The 22,060-nt window shown below is 37.1% G+C and overlaps 1 protein-coding gene across 4 annotated transcripts in view; it reads right to left on the bottom strand.

Annotated features, from left to right (window-relative positions):
- Positions 1-22,060, bottom strand: part of LOC107224682 (TOX high mobility group box family member 3) — a 139,915-nt gene that overhangs the window by 29,990 nt on the left and 87,865 nt on the right. The gene's annotated exons all lie outside the window — the stretch shown is intronic.

Here is a 22,060-nt window from a genome sequence, read left to right as displayed (position 1 = left end):
TTCGGTGAACGATGTTGTAAAATACCGGAGACGATTTGAAAGGTAAGATACAATGAAAAAAAAAAAAAAATTATCACCTAACCAATTCTTAAGCTGCCTTTAAACGGCAGCATCGATTGCGGGTAATAATACACGATCAACGGACAAGCTTTTATTTATAATTCCACGATTTTGATTTTTTCAAAGGCATCCATCACTTTTACCAATATACATACATATACACACGTGTGACGATAATTTGTCGAATGTCAAAAATGGCATCATTTGTCCGATAATTTGACTCTTTTCTCTGACACGTCATCGTCGTCGGCATTAAACGTAACGGTTACTCGAGATAAAATACGAAACTACGTTATTTACAACATGTCACGAGAATCGGGTGGGTAGTTTGTTGCAACGTCTCCTCCTCCTCCCCCCCTCTTTATCCATCTTCCCCTCGTGCCGCACGAGAATATTGACAGCTATCCAGTTTGCTGTTTATACCTCATACCCACATCCATAGACATGTTATAACAATATTCTCACGGTATCTCGAAGCGCGGCGGGTCGTTGCAGGTCGTGTATTCTCTGCTGTTGGTATACACAAGTTCGTTGCACGACTCACAAAACCTCTCCTCATTCCTTCCCTCTTTAAGTTCCTTTGCCCGGACGAGGAGGACGAGGAGGACGAGGAGGCAGTCGGGCAAACAGGAAAGGGAGGGAAGGAAAGAAAGAAAGAGAGAACAAGAGAAGCAAAACCTCCTCCTCGTCCTCCTCGTCATCCTCGTCCTCCTCGTCCGACGCCTGCAACGGTCATTGTTTAGCCAGACATTCCCTTATTATTCCCTTCCTTCTTCGTCTATTTTCCCGCCACCCTCAAAATCCCCCATCAATTCTTCCATCTCTTGTCACATTTTCATGTCCGCATAATATAATGCACAATTCAATAGCGATTGATCGATATATATATATATATATATTATATACGACGAGGCGGTGATTAATTATTTTATTTGTTCCCTCGAAAGTGAGACAATCATTATTATACCAACCTCGCGTTATAAGTGTAAAAATATTTCATCCGCCCGTAAGATGAATTTTATCATCAACGTTACACGTTGTATCAAATATACAACATATTATAATACACGCATCTTGTTGCAACAAATAAATCGGTATATGATTTCTTCCATGCGTATAAACGCGATTATAAACACGTGTGAACGTTTGATTCGGGGGTCGGAAAAAATAAAAAACTCCAAAAGCGACAAGATTGTATACACATATACGTATAAACGTGTAATATGTGTGACATTTTGTTACATGTGTACGTACGTAATACGGCGATAAAATCGTATTATTACAAAGAACAGAGGAAACCATCCATCACGTCACATCGTATCGCTGAGGAGCGAAGTAAGGAGGAGATAAAGAAAGAATGAAATGAGGAGAAAAAGAAAACACACGCACACGCGTGAAAACGATGAAAAGAAAATGGAGGAAAAGAGATAGTACGTGATTTTTTTTTTTGTGTTTCATGTTTTTTTTTTGTCTACCGCGAGCGGTTGCAGGTTTCCATCAAAACTATCTCTAAAAGTAATCTGAGAGGACCTCCTCGTCGTCGTCGTCGTCGTCATCCTCGAATTGTGACGTGTCGTAAAAAGACAAACCTGCACCGGCGTATAAGAGGCGACATATACGCGTCAAAATAGATCAATCTTTCGTTACAAACATAATCTCGTACGTAACATGGTCCGTATGTGTAGATAAACATACGCGTGTGTCTATGTGTGCGTTAACATGTACCCACGCTCATACATACCTATATATAAGGTATAAATGTATCGCGATAAGCGGAGTGTCCTCGAGATAAGTCGATAATGTTAATGTGACGTCGAGTGAATCGCTCTGTTGTATCAATGTTATGCGTTACAGGCATAAGATTATATACGACGTACACAGATGCGTACACACCCGTGTACAAGTGTGTAATAAGGAGCCTAAATAATAACGTAATATACCCGATTTCGTACAAGAATTATCCGTTTCGCTTTCCATATACGTAAATACGTAAGTAAAGTTCAGAGATACGTTTATTGATATCCATTTGTACCTATCTATTCGCCGGTCTATCTATCCATCCATATAATCGATCTACGAAGTAAACTCTGTCAAAATTAATTAATATCCCTGTATTGTTGTAAAAATGAAAACCGACACCACGGCGTGCGAGAACAATGTTGTATTTCACTACGCGTCACACGTACGTACGTATTTGTTATTTAACGGGATACCAAGGGACTCGACGGAGAACGGAGATGAACTTTTACCGGGAGACATTGCACGGGATGTGAAACCGCGCGCGAAGAGGATTACAGGAATTACCGTAATTACGCGGACAAATTACCGCCAATCTCCATTATATCTCGATTGTAGGAATGTACAATATCTACATGCATGTACGCACGTATACGCGAGTGTGCGAACGAACCTATTATAATACGTATTATTCCTCTGCTTCGCTTGTAATACCGCAGCAATGAGACAGGGAGTAAAAATAAAACTATCAACTATACATTGTGTACGTGTATAGTAACGGAGTTGAAAAAAAAACAAAAAAAAAGAAAAGATACAAGCGGTAGAACGACGAACGAAAATTATTTTATACGGGTCTGTAACTTGCATCGTATTGTATTTACGTGTCCGGATTATTGTAACATCGAGAAACGTTAAACTTTTCAACTTGTCATTAATTAATATCCGCGCAATGTAAATTACACAATAACGCGTGACTCGCAATCAAAGTATTAATAATTCGCTCGGCGTCGCTAAGAAATGGTGATAGAACACGTTTTTGAAAACACCATTGCCTTGAAATGTTCCGAAAAAAAAAAAAAAAAAAACAAAGAATCCAGTTAAAAATACGAGTACTCGATGCTACTTGTAGCTATATCAACGAGCTTGCCGCGAAAGTGCTAACGAGGCAATTATCGTCTTCTTGTACATTCTCGGATATCGTCGTCATCGTCGACGATGAGCCGCTGGAGATGCCGAATATCAAAACTACCGATTCGAGAGATAAAGAGGAGAAAAGAATTTGCAAGATCGTAATTGAAACTCGGCCGCAACAGTTGTCAACGTTAACAAAATACATTTTTCCGTACATCGGCATTAAATTGTGGTTATATAAATATAAAGAATTAAAAAATAAATACAAAATACAATTCCTTCTTTATCCTAACAATTTATCGCTCTGTTTGCGTTTAATTTCATCGCACAACCGTGTATTCGTATTTTTCAATCAACTGTGGATAAACGATTGGAGAAAAAAATAAATAAATAAACAGGACTCTGCTATACGTATAAATAAATAAATAAATAAATATATACACATGTATATATATACCCATCGTATTTATAATACGAGGTTAGAGTTTAAACGTACATACATTGTTATTACAAAGATGGATTTTACAGGAAAACTGGTTGTTTCGCAACTCTGTTCACAATGTATAAAAATCGTCTTAAATTATTGACAAACTCATATTTTCTATACACGGTAAAATTCCATTCGTTATTAGTAATTCCAAATTCGTAAAGTTGGAGTGACATTCCCCCCCCCCCCCCCCTAACGTTTCGTTAAAAGTTAAACTTGTACCGATGTCAACCTCGTTAAATGTACAATTACCGTCTAAAATCATTCGTGTAATCGCCACTCGATAAATACAAAGAGAAAAAAAAAGAATATAGAACCCTTATCCACGTTTCGCAATGTATGCATACAGTGTGTGCGTGTTATCGCATAATACATAACTATGACGTTGCCAACTCACCAAGGGTTGAAAAAAATTTACATAATTCAAATTTTCGCGAACAAAAGCGAGAGAATGAAGGTAATTGGAATCAATTTCTCTTTTTTTTTTTTTATTTTCTCTCCGAAATTGTATGAATCATATTTTCCATCGCGAACGATAAACGATAAAATACAATCACACACACACACACACGTGCGCATACATTATACGTGTATAGTAATATTTTATAAAACGCGTGGATCAATTTTTATACGCGGAGTGGCTAGTCTGAAAAAAAAAGAAAAAAAAAAAAAAACATTGGCGAGGGTGGGAGATGACGAGGGCACAAACACAGACGCGGCGTTTCATTAGTTTTTCGTGACTGGTATGTGGTTTTTTTCCCCCCCTTTTCATCCTCCGCCATTCGACAACATTCGCCAATGTTTGATCTGCTAATTCATGTTTGTTCTCCCTTCCTTCCTTCCTTCCTTCCTTCCTTCCTTCCTTCCTTCCTTCATTCCTCCCCCTCTTCCCGATAATCATGCCATGGTATCGTTCTAGGCGAAGGCTGATTTTACAGGATTGTACATAGCAAAACGCATACGTAACATATCATATGGAATCCGTCAATCATTCACTCAAAATTGTGCCCGCGTAATCGGAATGTAAAAAATCGGTGAAAACCAGTTGGTATTGAAAGAAAATCGCGGAAACGAATAGAAAAAAAAAAAAAAAACAGATAAGAAAGCACCAAGCAATAAAAAATTCTTTACAGAATCTAGTCGTTGTTACATTTAACAACAACAACAACAACAATAATAATAATAATACAGATTAAACCATTTTCGTGATTTTCCATCACCGTAGTAAAATTTGGTTCAGTTATAAATATTCAACGTCCAACTAAAAATAATACATGTAATAAAATAATAAGACAGGTTCATTCGTTGCACAGTCCAAGCACGCACAAACGCGTATCACCGACTATTATGCGATTAAGCACGTAAATTCCTCGGCGTAAATTTTTCGCGTATATGCGTAATAAAATGGCAATGGGTACATTTTCTTTTCAAGCCAATCTCCCTCTCTCTCCCATTTTCTCCTCAATATTTGACAATCCAGCTGCAGCTGATTTACGGTTATACGTGTATCAGCCACAAATTAAACCTATTCACGCACTCCACGTATAACAACAACGACAGCAACGAAATCCGATATAAGCGACTACTTTTTTCGTTTTACTCTCTTCCATGCCACGTTGAACGTCGTGGTGCAGCAGGAGCGGCAGCTGTTGCATTTCGTGTACGGTACATAATCGTTGGAAAATGCAAGTAACATATACCCTGGATTTGTTTTTTTTTTCTTCCTCCCTCACTCCGCGCACCTATTTACAAAATACGATCGTTAACGTCGGATTATAATAGCCACGTGCATTTTTCCGTGTTAAATTTCACGTACCTACAATAATGTACCCGCGTACACGTCGTACAAGCTCGATACATTTTTAGAAAACTTCAACCTACGCCTTGATGTCCAGTCTGCGTGCGTGTGTAACGATTACGGTTACATTGGTACAACGTTTTATAATAATAACAACAACAATAACAATAACCACAGAAAATACTAACAAACAACGAGGGTCCATTAATGACTTGTTTTTCTTCCAGGTATACATACATGTGTGTGTATGTGTCTGTGTGTGCGTGCGTGCACGTGTAGATATAAATTTACAACTTCCTGTGTACAAGGTATATATCGGGGCACACATCCGGTCGTGTGTAAGCGGTTGAAGATAAAAGAATGTGAAAAAAGGCATAAAGGAAGCGTAAACGAAAATATATACATATTGTACGGTTGATAAACTGCGATAAGTAATAGTTCATGTATATATATATATATACATATATGTTATTTTTAAACGAACAACGACGCCCGAGTTACGTGCATTAAGTAAAATCACACCGACAACGAGGCATGTCATGCTTATAATTACACGTTGTTTCGCGAATTGACGCAACATCTGACAATGACTTCATTTTGTGTACATTGCAACCATACATACCGTAGTATCATATCGGTCGAATGACTCAGTTTAAACTTGCAGTCATACGTGTAATAATGCGTTTATTTCTTGTGGAGAAGAAGAAGGAAGGGGAGAGGCGAAAAAAAAAAAAAAAAAAAACAAATCAATTTTGCAACACTCAAATGAAGATTGATCACTGGCATTCAGAGAATTAATGAAAAAATAAGATATAATTACAGCGATCAGTTTCGTTTCTTATACATTGCGGAATTTGAGAAGAAAGCTTGCAAAGGCACAATTTATATTCCGATACGTTGGATCAATGATAAAAAAAAAAATAAATAAACAATAATAATAATTTCACATCCGCGTAATATACAAGAAACACGGCAAAGTAAGCGGAAAAAAAAGTGAGTCGAGATAAAATAAAACTCGCTTGTGAAAATATCACAAGACGACGAATATTTTAAACCTGTTTCGGATAGGTTAAAGTATATTAATAAATCAAATTAAATAATTACGGCGAGTTTTAATAAGGAGCTTCGTACGTCGGCTGCAAATCTGTTTTACAAACGTTTATCCGACCAGTTCTTTAATATTAATACATTGTTATACGTATAAATTATACCTATTCAATAATAATACGAAAAGGTACACGAGGCTACGTCGTAGTGAAAATGATAAAAAAAAAAAAAATTTGACATTTATCAGAATTTGACAACGTGATTTCAAGCGTTATTGTTCATCATTCGTTATCTCGTACGTGATATTGTTTGTAGTATACGTAGAACAGCGAATCGATAGACGCGATAAGCTGCAACGTGACGTGTCTCTCTCAACCGTGAAATCAACGCCGAGTCAATTTATATACTCGCATGCACGCGCGCGTGTGTGTGTGTGTGTGTAAGTACGAATACCGACAATATTCGATAAACGGCATATTGTCAGTGTTACATTATGTTATTGTTAAAAGAGCCAATTCAACGAGTGACACAGCGTTCGATTCAATCATCCTTCGCAACATTATACACGATGTATGTAACACATAACACATAACACGTGCATACATGCATACGTATACGACAAGGTTGTCTCCGATAGTTTTAATACGAATGATTGTATAATACTTATAGATGTAAAAGGTACGAACGTCAAGTGCCGATCATATTTAAACTCGGCGCAAATTGTTGCCAGCAAACAACAATCGCGATGTACGATCGTCTGCGACGCGATTTTTATTACCATTCGTTACAAAACTATAAATTAATACATATTATATCAATCGGAATAATAATATGTATTTTTATAGTATATTACACGTAACGATAGCAGATTAAAACCTGTCAGCGATTTTGCAAGTTAAACGAGACATCGCGTCGAAATATATTCAATTCTATGAGAGATTATGTATAAATAACCGTCGATAAATGACGATGAACGGAAGAATAAATAAATAAAAAACAGTGTTTCAAACGGATAAATTACAACGCGCGGTTAGAGAACCGATGGAAGAGTGCTTTTTACGTACGTACATACGTAAGTATAACATATGGGAACAAACTACGTTGACCGAATATTTCTTTTTTTTTTCCCCCATTCCATCTATTTTTCCCTCCTTCTTCTTCCTCCTCTTTTACGTTTCAACGTTACGTATGTAATACAGAGAGAAATCGGTTGTTGGTTGCTGGTTCTTCTTTTGCTCCAGCGGTGCCAATATTTGCTCTTTATACATATTTGCATACCCGATCACGCGCGTGTATAACATGTATGTACATATGTGCGTGTGTAACGTACACATGTACATATCTACAGGTAATACGTACTCGTTTTATACGAATATCGATATGTTACTCGGGCCTGTAAACAGCATCGGCCTAACCTCAATCGGGTCAGAGACAATTTGATGAAAATAAAAAAAGGAGACGAAAGAGAGGGGAAAAAAAATCATTCGAACACTTGTACATACATTATGCGAAACATCAATTGACGGTATATAAATTTTACACGTTATACCTGATACAATAAATATGTAGATTGGTGTAATAGTTTTATACGTTACACGCATATGCACTTGAGATAATCAAGATAAGTTTGCATGGATAAGGTTCAAATTCGCACGATATCATTAAAACCGGCGCAAAAGTTATTAACAACTGTTTAAAAACAAACAACGAAAGGGAAGAGAGAAGTAGAAAGAAAAAGAATAACAAAAACGAAAAAAAAAAAAATATATACAAACTTTGCAAAATTAATTTTGTATCGATTGTAATAAATTATAAGCCTCCTCTACATCATACATTACGTATCGAATAATTGTCAAACGCGAGTGAAAATAATCACAGTTTGCACAAATACCTGAAATGCTGCAGTTAATAATATCATCGTTCAGATCGATGGAATGTTCCGGGATAATAACGATAAATACACGTCCAACAACATAATCACTAGCGTCGAGTTTAGGCGCGAAGGATGGAAATAGAAAGAGAGCGAGAGAGAGAGAGAGAGAGAAAGAGAGAAATTACGCAATTGACTTTTGTACAACTTGAATATTTATACATACACATATACCTACATGCCTGTAAAATTATAAAGCAGCGTAAAACACGGGTAACAGCTAAATCAACATCGTCGTTGTATCGGTGTATATCTATCGTATAATTTATATTAAAAATAGTACGTACATAACCGTCCATTCGCAGTAAAATAAAAAAAATTAAACGCAATAGTACAACCAATGTAATGTCAGGTATTTGCCATTGGCAACACTTATTTATATCTTCCTATCATTTTCTCTTCTTTTACATTGTATGCCAACATACTTGCCAACATGTATATATAAATTTTATTAAAATCAAAAATTTTCCATTGTAAATTTTAACGCAAATACGTAGTGATTTACATCGCCGCATCGTATTTGTAAATTTTCAACTATTTTTTCACCGCAAGCGTGTAGTAAATTTGCAATAACTTTCAACACCGCATGTGTTAGTACCAAGTTGCTTCTTCGCTGTAATCACTACCGTTACACGGCAATAATATTCAAGTATATAACAATAATACGTATGGTATGTATACTGTGTACTTGTTGTTAAATTGTTGGTAGAGTCGTTGTACTAACAATAAGGGGACAGTGGCTCAGACGAGGAACGAGGAAGAATATCGAATGATCAATTTGCTGACGTCATGCTTCACACACACACGACAATACTAAGTTTAATATATAAATCCATGAAAAAACTATATATAATCATCAATAATTTCCAGTTGACTTTGGATTGACACGCGTTACATCATACAGCGTGTCTTGTATATTTGTATATTTGTATATGCATTAACTCCCAGCGTAACATTTTTATCAATCTCTTTCACTCTCTTTTTGTATTTGGATTTACCTTTTTTTTTTCCTCCTCTCTATTAATTCTATTTCAAGGAAAAGGAAACACTGCACGAGTTTAGTTTCGTCGTAACGTGTACGTGTGTACGTAGATAGAAGAAGAGGAAGAAAAAAAATAAGTATGCGAGGAACGGAGGAACGGAAAGTGAGGGGGGGGGGGGGGGGAGAAGAAATAGAAGGAGAGTTAATCAGCGAGCCGTGATGATCCCTGTTCTCGATAAATGAGACAAGATGAAGTGTAAAGATGGGACCAAACTGACGTGGGTCAGTCAAAAGAAGAAGAAAAAGAAGAAGAAGAAGAAGAAGAAGAAGAAGAAGAAGAAGAAAACGAAGAAGCAGAAGACGAAGTAAGCTATTGTTCCCGGCTCTGCTGTTGCATGCGAGCTGCAAGCGGGACGATAATCTACGTGTACAGTTATTGTTAGGAATAATGCAAAAGGCGACGATTTGCGGAAGGAAGCGAGAAAGAGAAAGAAAGTAAGAAAGAAAGAATGAAGGAAGTAAGAAGAAGTAAAGACGAGGAATATAGTAACAAGAATACGAAGACGAAAAATATTACGAAAATAGACCCGGCTATTATGTTCATTCATTCGTGCAAGGAGAACTGTTAAAAGGCTTAATAAATAAACGGTAAACATTAACGATTCGTAATAAGAGAAAAAGAAAATATTCAATTTGCACGCTACATTGTGGACGACCCTGTATTACGTATCTACATGTATGTTGTTATATCATCGTATGTATTTAACAGTTCGAAGAAGTTCCTCCTCCTTCCTCCTCATCTTCTTAACCGTCTGAATGCTGATTGCAGAATTGCGCGCAAATGCGCAGATTGAAAAAAAAAAAAAAAAAGAAAAAAAGAAAAAGGAAACGAACGAATGAATATTCAGCAAGCATACATCTGCATAATTGCATATAAACCAACACACATTAACTACATTAAACTGGATGTTAGGTATGTAGATACATAAAAAATGTCACATCAATATAACGCGATAAGCGCGCTTCGACTTCGAGCATTTGTGCCTGTAAATCATAAGCAACATCTGCGTTTGTCACAATGTCTTAGTCGCTTCGGAATCTTCAGATCGTTACAATTCATTGAACCCGTCGCTTTTACACGCTCGACTTGTAAGATCAATTAACCGTCCCCGATGATGTCCGGGCAATGAAAAAAAAAGGATCCATCTTTCGACGAACGATCCGAATCTTGCGAATTGATTCAAATAAAACGCAATAAATTGAGGCAAAACGAAACGGAAAAAAAAAAAAAAAAAAAAAAAAAAAATAACCAACGATCGTTAGTCAAAGTCTAGAAATTGATTTACACGGTGATTTATTGTAAATACGTATCCTTGACTTTACCGCATCCGCGTGTGCATACCTGTAAATTACACGAGATACAACAGACTTGTAATTTAATACAGGTTCGTTCCATTTTCCGCGGTTGTATAATATGCGATTTGTAACGAAGGGTAGAAGAGTTCTAATAGCCGTTCCTCCGAGTCGTGTCCAGCATGGCAGCTTTGCAATCTACGCGCACGCGTACGATGTGTGTGTGCAAGATGTATTCGTACACAGACGTGAATAAGCTGCAGTTCTGTTATCTGAAAGTTGGCTAAAATGGGGTTAATACCCTGTTTACCAAATCCTTCACTTCTTATCGCGGCAATAACTTATGCATCCGTGTATATTATATACGCGGTATACGTAGAGCCATACGCACAAACACGCACGCACACACGCGTAGTGACGTAGGGTAAATGGCCGGATCAATGCTCGCGATCAGAGACGACATCTTGCACAATTTATCAAGGATAATATACCTAGTGTACACATATGCATGTGTACATGTGTGTACAACTGTAGTAAGGTATCGTATATCATACGCCTTACATGTATGTACGGTATATCACACTAGAGTGGATTTTTACTTCGCTACTATACGTATATATCACACGTTATAGACCATATAGAATAAATTCTTTCAATGACGATCGAGAATCTTTATGAGAATTCTCGTTCGCCGCGTTAACTTTCTGAAATGAATCGTGTATATTATACGTATACATATATCATGCCTGACGCAGAGGCATCTTGATTAATTCATATTGTTACAAGGAAGAGAATGAGGAAGAAGAGGAGAAGAAAAAGCTAGGAGAAGATGCGGCTTTAGACTGACCGTCAGCCAGACCTCGAAATTTCCGTTTTTGCACACTGCAGGTTCCAAGTTCACAGGAAAAAATAAAATATATTAATATACAATTTGAATTTCGAACTAGTGTTTCAGATTCGTGATTAACGATTGAAAAGTCCTCGGATATCTAATTCATTGAATTGGAGATCTAACGAGAACTCGACTGTTAATTTTCAGGGCGATTGCAGTAAATTCCTTCTTTTTTTTTCTCTCTGAAAACATTGAAGCGGAAAGTAAAAAAGAAAAAAAAAAAAAACATATTTAGCACAGCTTTCGATACGATAACCTCAATGCTACTCGTGTCGTTAAAACGTTACAACACGTCGTGTATGTACGATTCAAGAAAAATCAATTCGACGCAAATGACATTGTAGGAGGAGGGGGAGGTGGAGGGGAAAAGCGAAGGAAGAGAATTGAGCGAAGAATTGGGGAAAAGTAATGAACTTTGTTCAAACAAAAGCTAATTAGCGGCTAATTAACGGCAAATTATCCAAGAGATACTATGTATTTCGATTTTTGTAAGTGGTTGTGCCAAGTTAACGTACGTCCTTGAATCTAATTTCGGAACAGCTTGTAAACTGTGTTTTAACCGTGTATCGGTCGTTTTTACGATATTGATCCGATTCCGTTCTATTAGACGAAATAACCTTTCGATCAACGTTACGCTCCAACGCGATCTCTTATCGAGCAAATTCCCATTCTCAGCTTTTCAACTTTATAGGTATATCCATTCTATCTACATATTTAATACATATCGTACACTCGAGTGTTTTCAATTTACATAACTTGCCCCACACAGCCGGAACGTGGAAAAAACAGCAGTCGGTCCGTTATGCAACACGAGACGCACATAGCTGTACATACGCGTATAAATACATTGTATGCATATCGTATGTGTAATAAATACGTGTACGGTTAGTCGTATGTCCGTACATACCTAATTCTTTTTCTCCTCTTTAACGCAGCCTTTATTTATTTATTTATCTCGCGTTTCGTTCCCTCCGATCTTCGGGATGTTTTTCTCGAAACGAATCAATTGAATTGTACTGCTTCGAGAAATATATACGTATATCGATACAAGTTTATCACACACTGTACGAACTTGATTAATCGGATCTTTAACTCATTATCATTATCATCATCGTCAAATAACTTCACATCTATCTATATCATAATCAACGTTCTTTATCTTCAATTGACGTTTCTTATCAAGGGCAACATTGTTTCATCAATAAAAACTTGAGCATTCGCTGTATTTATTCGTACGATTGATCACAATTTCGTTCGATTCAATCACGGGTCTTTTTTCTTAATGATCGATGCTACGCACGCAGCGAAGAAAAGTATTGATACCCTGGTAAGATACATTGATAACAAGTTTTCGGATCACGCGTACATGAATATTTTATTATAAATACAGTAGTATACGTATGGAATGGAAACTTGATTGCCGGTCGTATCTCTCGTCGCCTTGTACGTATATAAATAATAAATACCTCTGTGCATTGCATACATCCGTGTGTACATATATATACACACAGGTAAATATGGATAAACGCACAAATTTGTTGATAAGTAACAACGTCAATCGACGTACGTAACTTCGCGTGTACTTGGATGAAAATACACCTGTAAATCGACTCTCCTATTTTACACGTGCATAGGTATAAGGACTGTAAGGTACCTTATACGATCCATGCGTGCGGAACAACTTGCAACGAGGAGAGCCTGGAGGGTGTAATACAAGGTAGGTGTGTGCATGTACATAATAGCCAGGACCTTATTACCGATCCACCCTATAGTCAAATGATTATAATACGTATTATAACAGACTAGTTCAGAGTTTAATGTTTCGTGTTTTACGGTTTATGATCTACGGTTTATTACTCCGTCGGGAAAAGAGGAGGAGGAGGAGGAAGAAGAAGAAGAAGAAGAAGAAGAAGTGGAAGAATACTCTTGTCGATATTCTCAACAATTTTTTTTTTTTTTTTTCATTTTTTTCATCATTTATTCATACTTCTTATTTTCTTTATCTTCTCATATTTTCATTAGCCAACCGCAATTGCCGGTCATAGACAGGGTCGCCACTGAATGAAAAAAATTTATCAGGTATGAATCTCAAGTGATATGGCATAGGTACGTATAATTAATCGCGTGCGTCAATTGTTACATATTGCGTATAATGAACGAAAAAACAAAAAGAGAGAAAAAAAAAAATTCAACGATGACAAATGCAACAACGAGTGTCAAACTTGTATAAAAATTCGAATGCAGCAGATGCCGATCGGCTCTCGAGGCTTTTGACAAACGGACGGATGGTTACGAATCCGAGGAAGAGAGAAAAAGAGAAAGAGAGAAAGAGACGAACTGATTGTGAACGGGAGAAGTCAGAAACCAGTTTTTTCCATTCTTAAAAGTGGGACAAAAACAGCGTGGCGTCGACGGCCGTGCAGTATGCGTTCCTCTAAAAAGAATATTCATAACAAAATATGTACACAGGCACTTGTCCTTCTATATATAATAATGCAAATACAATACTACATTCAAATGTATGTACACAAGAGTGCACACAGGCCGATAGAGCGAAAGTTTGTCATACGTGGAGAAAACCGAACGTTTGAACAACGCTAGTTTCAAGCATTACGTACAACGAGAGAAAAGGTATTGAAAAATTACACAGCAATTTTCATATATAGTTAAATTCAAATATAACCACCTGAATATCTATACGATGTCGATTTCGTAAAAATTTATAATTCGAGAGAGAGAGAGAGAGAGAAAGAGTGATAATTTTTTCATCATCGGTTACAATATATCACGTGCGCGGCAGCCGTAATAATTCTTGCTACTGTTGAAACGTTTCGCCATTTTCTCCGGGTCGAAAAGTTTCAGCTGCCATTGCAGTTGGTTCTAAAAACCCGATCCTATTCCAAGCATAGCTCTGTTTGCTTTGCTTCTTTTCCTTCTTCCTCTTCCTCACTATATATATATACGTACGGTGCATTCAAGGTGAAACGTACATAACGTCTTTGTTCCATACATATACTGAAGATATTATTATTTCAACATTTGTAAGAAAAACCAGAGAAACAAACCGATAATTTGAAAAAGGAAATATATATATATACACCTATATCAACAGATGTTTGAAAATCGTAGATTTAATGAAAAAAAGGATGTTTTGCTCCCCCGAAAATTACGTCTTTTTTTTCTATCTTTTCCTTTTTCAAATTATCGGTTTGTTTCTATATATATATATATATATATATAAAAATTATATTGCATCGTTGTTGTACAATTTTGAAACTGGCGCAATTGCTTCCTTTTCTTCTTCTTGTTCTTTTTCTTCCTCGTCATCGTCGTAGTTACATATCAACATGCATATACATGTACATCACTCCAGACACCGGATGCAGCAGTTATCTTTCTCGCTCGTTAAAATAACCTTTGGTCCATTCGTCGAGCTTTCCCGGCATATCGTATATACGTGTATGCATGGCATACCTTGTAGGTATTACGGCGTACGGTAATAGAAATATACTGAAATAAATGGTAGGTACCTAATATTAACCTACCTCGTATTGGGAGCAAGAGCGTTGCAGACCAACCGTGTGCCCCGCCTTTACGTATGCATAAATACGTATCTAATACTTGTGCATTATACGAGTAGCGCAGGAAGACAGGATCGGAATGACGAGAGACAAACGATCGCTGTATACTCGAGTACGTGACATAATTTATCATCGTTAGGGCTCGGATGAATACGTATTAAAAATTTAAAAAAAAACTGAAAAACTAAAATAATTAAAAAAAAAAAAAAAATATGTATTTACACATTAATATCCGATACTAGGTGCAACGTTATGTAAACAGAGTATAATTAAAGATAATAACCGCGATACGCCGATCAAACGTTCGATGCATAACAATATGTACGAAGCTCGACTCGAACCGCACAAAATAAAAAAAAAAAAAAATAAAATAAAAGAAAAATAGAAAGAAAAAAGTAAGAGCACGCTTTGAAGAAATTCGAGAGAGTTGTTTGAGACGAGGGCAATTAATACACCAAAACCAACCAACCGCACCGCGAGGTTTGAGATACGCGATGCAGAGAAGAAGGTGGGGAGGGCGGGGGAGGATTCGTTAAACTTCCTAATTACTTTATCAAAGTCGAGTTAATGAACGAACAAAGTCGCGGGAGAACAATCGCGCTCGGTCGGTAACGTCGGTCGACTAGTTTCACCCAAGTAATGCCGCTTACGGAAAAGTTAACTTCTTATTATACCTTTCTCTCCCTCTCGCCCCTTCGCGTTTTGCGCTACGAATTGCACGGTGCACCCTTTTGAAATAAAACTGAACCCAGACGCTTTTTATAAACGTCAAACCGGAATGTCAGAGTCATATTGTCGCTCTGTTCATGATTTAAAAAATGACGAAGGGATAGACCATTCAGAGAATCGTTATAAAATGTTACCCTTATAGCGGTAGGCATTTGAGACAAGCGGATAGCTCAACATATAGGAGATTCAAATTACGTGCTCAAAACCGACAAGCCGCCAACTTGAGAATAATGATGGAAAACAAAAAAAAAAAAAAAAATGTCTTTAAAATGAGGTGTTAATAACTCATGATTTCCTCGATAATAACATCTCGGCAAATATTATGTTCGTTGTATGCGTTCAAGAAGAAAAACAGTATACGACGTATTCAATACTAAATGAATAATGAATTCACGTCTTGTTGAACACGTTAACGTACATTAATAATAAATGATGATTAATATTAAATTAAAAATAGAAATAAATTGATGAGGATGTGACGGTAAATGGCATTTCTGACATTCTCGGTAATGAATCGATTTGCCTGTAGGCTTAAAAAAAAAGCGTTACCTAACGTTACGAAACAGTAGTTGACAAAACAAGTAAATGTCACCGATCGTTATCATTAGAGGTGGAATGCAAAAATTTTCAGCAAAAAACCGGTTAGCTAATATTTGAATCGCCCCTATAAAGGTTATTATTATACCTCTTACTCCCACGTGATCATGACAACAACAACAACAACTCCTCTTTCTAAGCAAGTAATTTATACCTAATTGAATTCAAGTCCAAAAATAGAAAATGTCACGACGAGACCGACGATGTAGACGGTACGCGTGTAATAACCACGACATACATGTATGTAACATGTGTGTGTGTGTGTGTGTGTACAAAAGGAGAAGATTGCCTTGAAATAAGAAAATGTCAAAAATTCAGAGAAAGGTATAATAGATAAATGTTTACTACCCGTGCACGAGTGTTAAAATATTTAAACGAGTAATTTTATACAGTGAGAAATGTGTTTACAGTCCTCGCTGTTATATGCGGATGATAATAATAACAATAGTAACAATATAAAGTTCTCGACTATACTTATTTTCATTTTCTACACCGCGCGTTCAATGATCGAAAAATGGTATTGTATAATAATTCCGGATACAAAATGTGAGAAACATGTTTTTCACATCTCTATCTATAACCAGAAAATGTACAATATTAACAAAAATAATCGCAATACCTGTATCAACAATTATTTAATACAACACAATAAAAGCCAACCATATTACGTGCTAGAATTCTGTTTTATATCAACCAACTTATCGATCTTGCAGATAAGTGATTTTTCTTTTCCCTCCAAGTGTGCAATTTCAAGGTGTACGATGTAGGTGATTTTAGAATCGAATATACACGACCGACGACGACGCAGGTGATTGCGACAAGGAGGAGGAGGAGGAGGAGGAGGAGGAGGAGGAGGAGGAGGAGGAGGAGGAGGAGGAGGAGGAGGAGGAGGAGGAGGAGGAGGAGGAGGAGGAGGAGGAGGAGGAGGAGGAGGGTCAGTTGATGGTGGGAAGAATTGACATTCATACCGCGGAATGGTGCCACCGCGTTCGATCTCCAATTACCTTCTCTTTCTTCGTCTTCCTTTTCTTCTTACTCGAGTTATAAATATACACACAATACGCACACATACGTAACGCTTGGTACGACACAAGAAAAACGGCCCCGAGTAGCAATGCGAGGAGGCGACGTATAGGTGTAATAACGTATATGCGATGATCGACGAGTTAAAAGGAAGAGATAGAGAGAGAGAGATAAAATAACATTTTTCGTTTCTTTCGTTTTATTTTTTTATTTTTTTTTTCGATCTTCTTTTCTTTTCTCCTTTTTCTGTCTTTTTTCAAAGTGGCCGTGGTGGTAGCAACAGCAGCAGCAGGCAACAGCTGACAGCTTTCACAAGTTACCCAACATTACCCACCCCCACCTCCACCTTCTACTTCTCCTACTTCTACCGCATTTCAACGGTATATCGGACAAGAATTTCGAATTGAGTTACAAAAGAGGGAGGCGGGGGAAGCAAATTTACAAAACAGAAGACAAAAAAATAAAAAATAATAATAATTTATACACGCGTCGAGATCGAAAGTGCAAAATTTGTGGGCCAGCAGCAAAATAAGAATGGATACTGCAATGTAATGTTATTAGAAACGCGTTGTTAATAATTATTGCAACGACAAGCGGAAGGTGGTGATAAAATTCATTAGTTAAATGTATATCGTCGTTGCAACGATGCAAAACGCCCACGTCACTACGTGCACAAACTGTCAGCAACGTGCGTACGTTCTATACGTAACAACAACACACCTACGCCGTGATTTATTGGCATGGAAAAAATAATAACACAATTCTAAGCGATAATTATTCGTCGGGCGTACGTCCGTAATTCGGCATAGTTTTATTGTACATGTATTATTAAAGTCACGGAACATCATTTGTTGCAATTTTAGAATAACTTTGCAAGGTAAGTTGGCTCTTGAAAGAGAAAAAGAAAAAGGAAAACAAAACAAAAAAAAAAAAAAAGAAATATAAAAAATATGGTTACATTTGCTTCGGTACGATTTACTTAATTTCATACAATTGTAACGACGGCGCGAAGTAAAGATTAAAGTTTCCTCAACATGCATCTTTGCGGTAATTTACAGTAATTTGCAGTAACGTTACCCAACTTCGATCGCACAGTTATACGCTCTGCGGTATGACTTGACGACGTAAACCGTGTAAAAATTCATCATTATCCAACGCAACAACGACACGAATTATTACACAGTCAGAATTTATTACCGTCGTTGCGGAATTTTCAACATTTCCCCGTTATCCAAAATCTGTATAAAAATTCTTCTTACCCACAGCAGCGAGAAGACCAAGTTTCTTACACGTAAGTGTAGGGGAAAAAAAAAAGGAATTACACGTTCAATCCTTCTTGTTTTTCTGTTGTTGCTGTTTTTTTTTTTTTTCAATTTTCTTTCAAGTTTCGTTTCAACTTTTCCCCGTTACTTCTGTTTTTCATTAGCATAACGTAGTTCGTTCGCATTACAATACAATAACATACTTCGCCCGGTTTTAAATGAGAATGATCACCCATCCCCTTTTTCCTTTCCTTTGCCTTTTCTCTCCCCTCATCGTGAACTGAATCTCATTCATTCTTCGCCACTTTACATTCTTCACTTTTATTCCGGCTGTTAAAACTCCCGGGAATAATAAACTGTAAGAATCGCTTTTATCGCCACGAGTGACAACCGCGTTTGTCTTGTACAGTATATACATATGTATGTATAATAAAATAAGAGGGTTTTAGGAGAAACGTCAAGAGAGAGAGAGAGAGAGAGAAGCAATCCGTGTGTGTAAGTACGCATGCGTGTATATACTCGTGTGAGAAAGTACGGTAAATTTATACCTACAGCCGAACAATCTTACGGTCTTAAGACATTTAATTTATAACTGCATAGTTGTAATTATCCTGTACACGAATTGGTGCAGAATAAATAAAATTAAAATACATCGGTGAAGTATCACGTAGAATGAATCTATAATGATTTTGTTTTTTTTACATTTCATTCACGGTATCATCACGATGGTGGTGGTGTGTAATGTATACCTATATCTGCCCGCGGGTATAATATCGTATACGAGGTAATCATCCCGAGAAAAACGAAAGGAAACGACGACAACACGCCAAAACGAAAAATGAGAAGAAGAAGAAGAAGAAGAAGACGAAGAAGAAGAAGACCCGAGGCATGGTGCCGCTGCTTGCCTGCTGTCGTCACATTACAGCTTGCATCTCGCGCGCCATTTCGTTAAAGGATATAGCATGTTAAATACAAAATAAAAACGACATTTACACTTAGTTTGCATTATTTGTTTCGGCTGAACGCTTGCGTATAATAACAACGAATACATTCACGATCACGCGACGTTAGAATCGTTGTAACATACATGTACGTGTCACGTGTAATAAGATCTCAAAAACTCTTTATCCGATAACTTATCGCGTAATGTATCGCATAACAAGTATAATCGTCAATAAAAATGATGCGGAGAAAATAGACCATAATTATTGTCACCATTATCATCTTCGGTAATAACAATTGTCTTTTGTACCCGCGTAATACAACGGATTACAAGCGCAAAAAACGGAACGAGTATTATAAAATAACTCTGGCTCGCAACTAGCGTCTTGACCTCTCCTCTCGCCGCGTAAGATCGAAACCGAAAGTTCAAGTTCGCAAATTCCGTTTGCAAACTAAAAAGATTGACGGTTATACCGAGGTCGTTGTTCGCCGATGTAGAATCGTTGACCTGTACGGGGTCAACGGGGTCAACGCGCTCCACGACCAATGCTGGATACGACGATGCATCCCGAATAGTCGTTGCCGATGACACGCTGTTTCTTTACGTAGGCAAAACAGAGCATAAAAAGAAAGACCAGAAACCACCCAAGACTTATTTATATACGCAGTTTAATCGGTAAATTTTCACCGATCCTTGAAACCTAATCGACTCTTCTCGGGAAAATACGATAAAGGTGTATAAACACAAACGTACGTTGACAAATTTTTACTCTTCCCAATAATATACCAGCGCTGCGTGTCTCGTCACATGTGACATATACATTTTTACATAGGCCATGCATGTATATATCTTGGCATATTTACTCGTTGTTAGTTTATTTGGTTTATCGTCGTCCTCTTTGGGATTTTTATATCTTATACATGTACGAATGTGTGTGTGGGAGCAGCTCATCTGGTTTACGGATTTCCTCACATCACGCACCCGAATAATAATAATAATAGACAATAACAATAATAATAACACATATATTATAACCTAGCCGTACGGTATACGTATAAACAATATGTTTTTTGTCATGTTTCTTGCCTTCCAAGTTTTTCCTTTCGGTGTGCTCTTGTTTCTTAACACGACCGCGACGATGAACCCGTATACCATACGTATATACCGCATACAATATCTACGTATACAGCGTACAAGTTTTAATAAACATGTTGCTTTTTTCTCTCTTCTTTTCCGTTGAAGCCACTTATCAACTTGGTATACATAAATTTTTCTCAGAAGGTTAAAATATTTATACATCTACGCATACGTACAACAAGTTTTCTCAATTAATTTTCGCTTAAACGCTTGGATAAAAGAACGAGCAGCATCAGCAGCAGTTACATTTAGTTAATTATATCTGTAATACTCTAATTATTTAACACGCGCCTTGTGTTGCTGCTGCTGCACACAATTGTTGTAATTTATGATCACGCGCGTGGTTACTCAAGGTATACTTTTCCTGTGTTACTACCGCCAAAGTACCATATATACGCATGTGTCGTGTACATACGTTGCATACGTAATATACGTGCAGATGAAGAAAAAAAAAAAAAAAAAAAAAACAGGAACCAACAACGGGTAGCAATAAGGGAAGAAAGGTGTGAGGTAATTTTCTCATACGAAATTAAATCATTTGCCCACCTAAGTAAAAATGGATAGGGAAAAGATGATGATGACGATGATGATGATGTTGATGACGACGACGACGCGGACACGGAATTGCGGGGCTCTTGTGTTGCTGATATACGACTATATCAAAGCAATTCGTTCTTTTGAATATTAATTGCAATTAAAAGTGCAAAATAGATTCCAGACATCAAAGAACCTTGTTACACATACGGTAAACAGAGACATGGTCGTGTTCGTTCGTTTTGTACCCCCATACTCCTACGGTATACATATATAACGCAGACACCACAGGTATATCATGTATATGTATACAGGGTGTTCACAAATTTTTTGGGGGAAAAAACTTTCATGACATTTTCCCAGTTCTAGTAAGTTACCAAAACCTAAATCGTTCAGCTCGTCAGCTCTGTGTTAGTTTCTAATTCAATTCGAATTCGAAAAAAAATATAATGTACAAATCTTTCTTAAAAGAATTTGGTTAAATCATGTTTCTTATCTCGGCTTTCCAGGTTTTCCAGATGCGTGGCCACCCTGATATTACAGTACATACACGAGTAGTGACGTGTGGTGGAGTGCGTGAAAAAAAAAAGGATCGTTCCTCGCGTGACAGTCTGCAGTAATTTTGACGAGGATAGCAGAGAGCAGGAAAGAAAACTTTAGGATAATAAAATGTATGCCACAGACATTGTTCGTGTACGTAAAGTGTAGATAAAAATAAGTAAATCTTTAATTAACACGCATATGCATGCAGTGTGGAATGAGATTCAATCGGTTCTTTGCAAACGTCTCTCTTTCACCTACAAGTATAAAATATACGGTCCAGAGACCTTGCAGGGC

This window comes from Neodiprion lecontei, chromosome 4 (assembly GCF_021901455.1).
Source record: "Neodiprion lecontei isolate iyNeoLeco1 chromosome 4, iyNeoLeco1.1, whole genome shotgun sequence".
Taxonomy (NCBI): Eukaryota; Metazoa; Arthropoda; class Insecta; order Hymenoptera; family Diprionidae; genus Neodiprion; species Neodiprion lecontei.
Note: the sequence above shows the minus strand (reverse complement) of the source record. Positions and strands in the feature narration are given on the sequence as shown.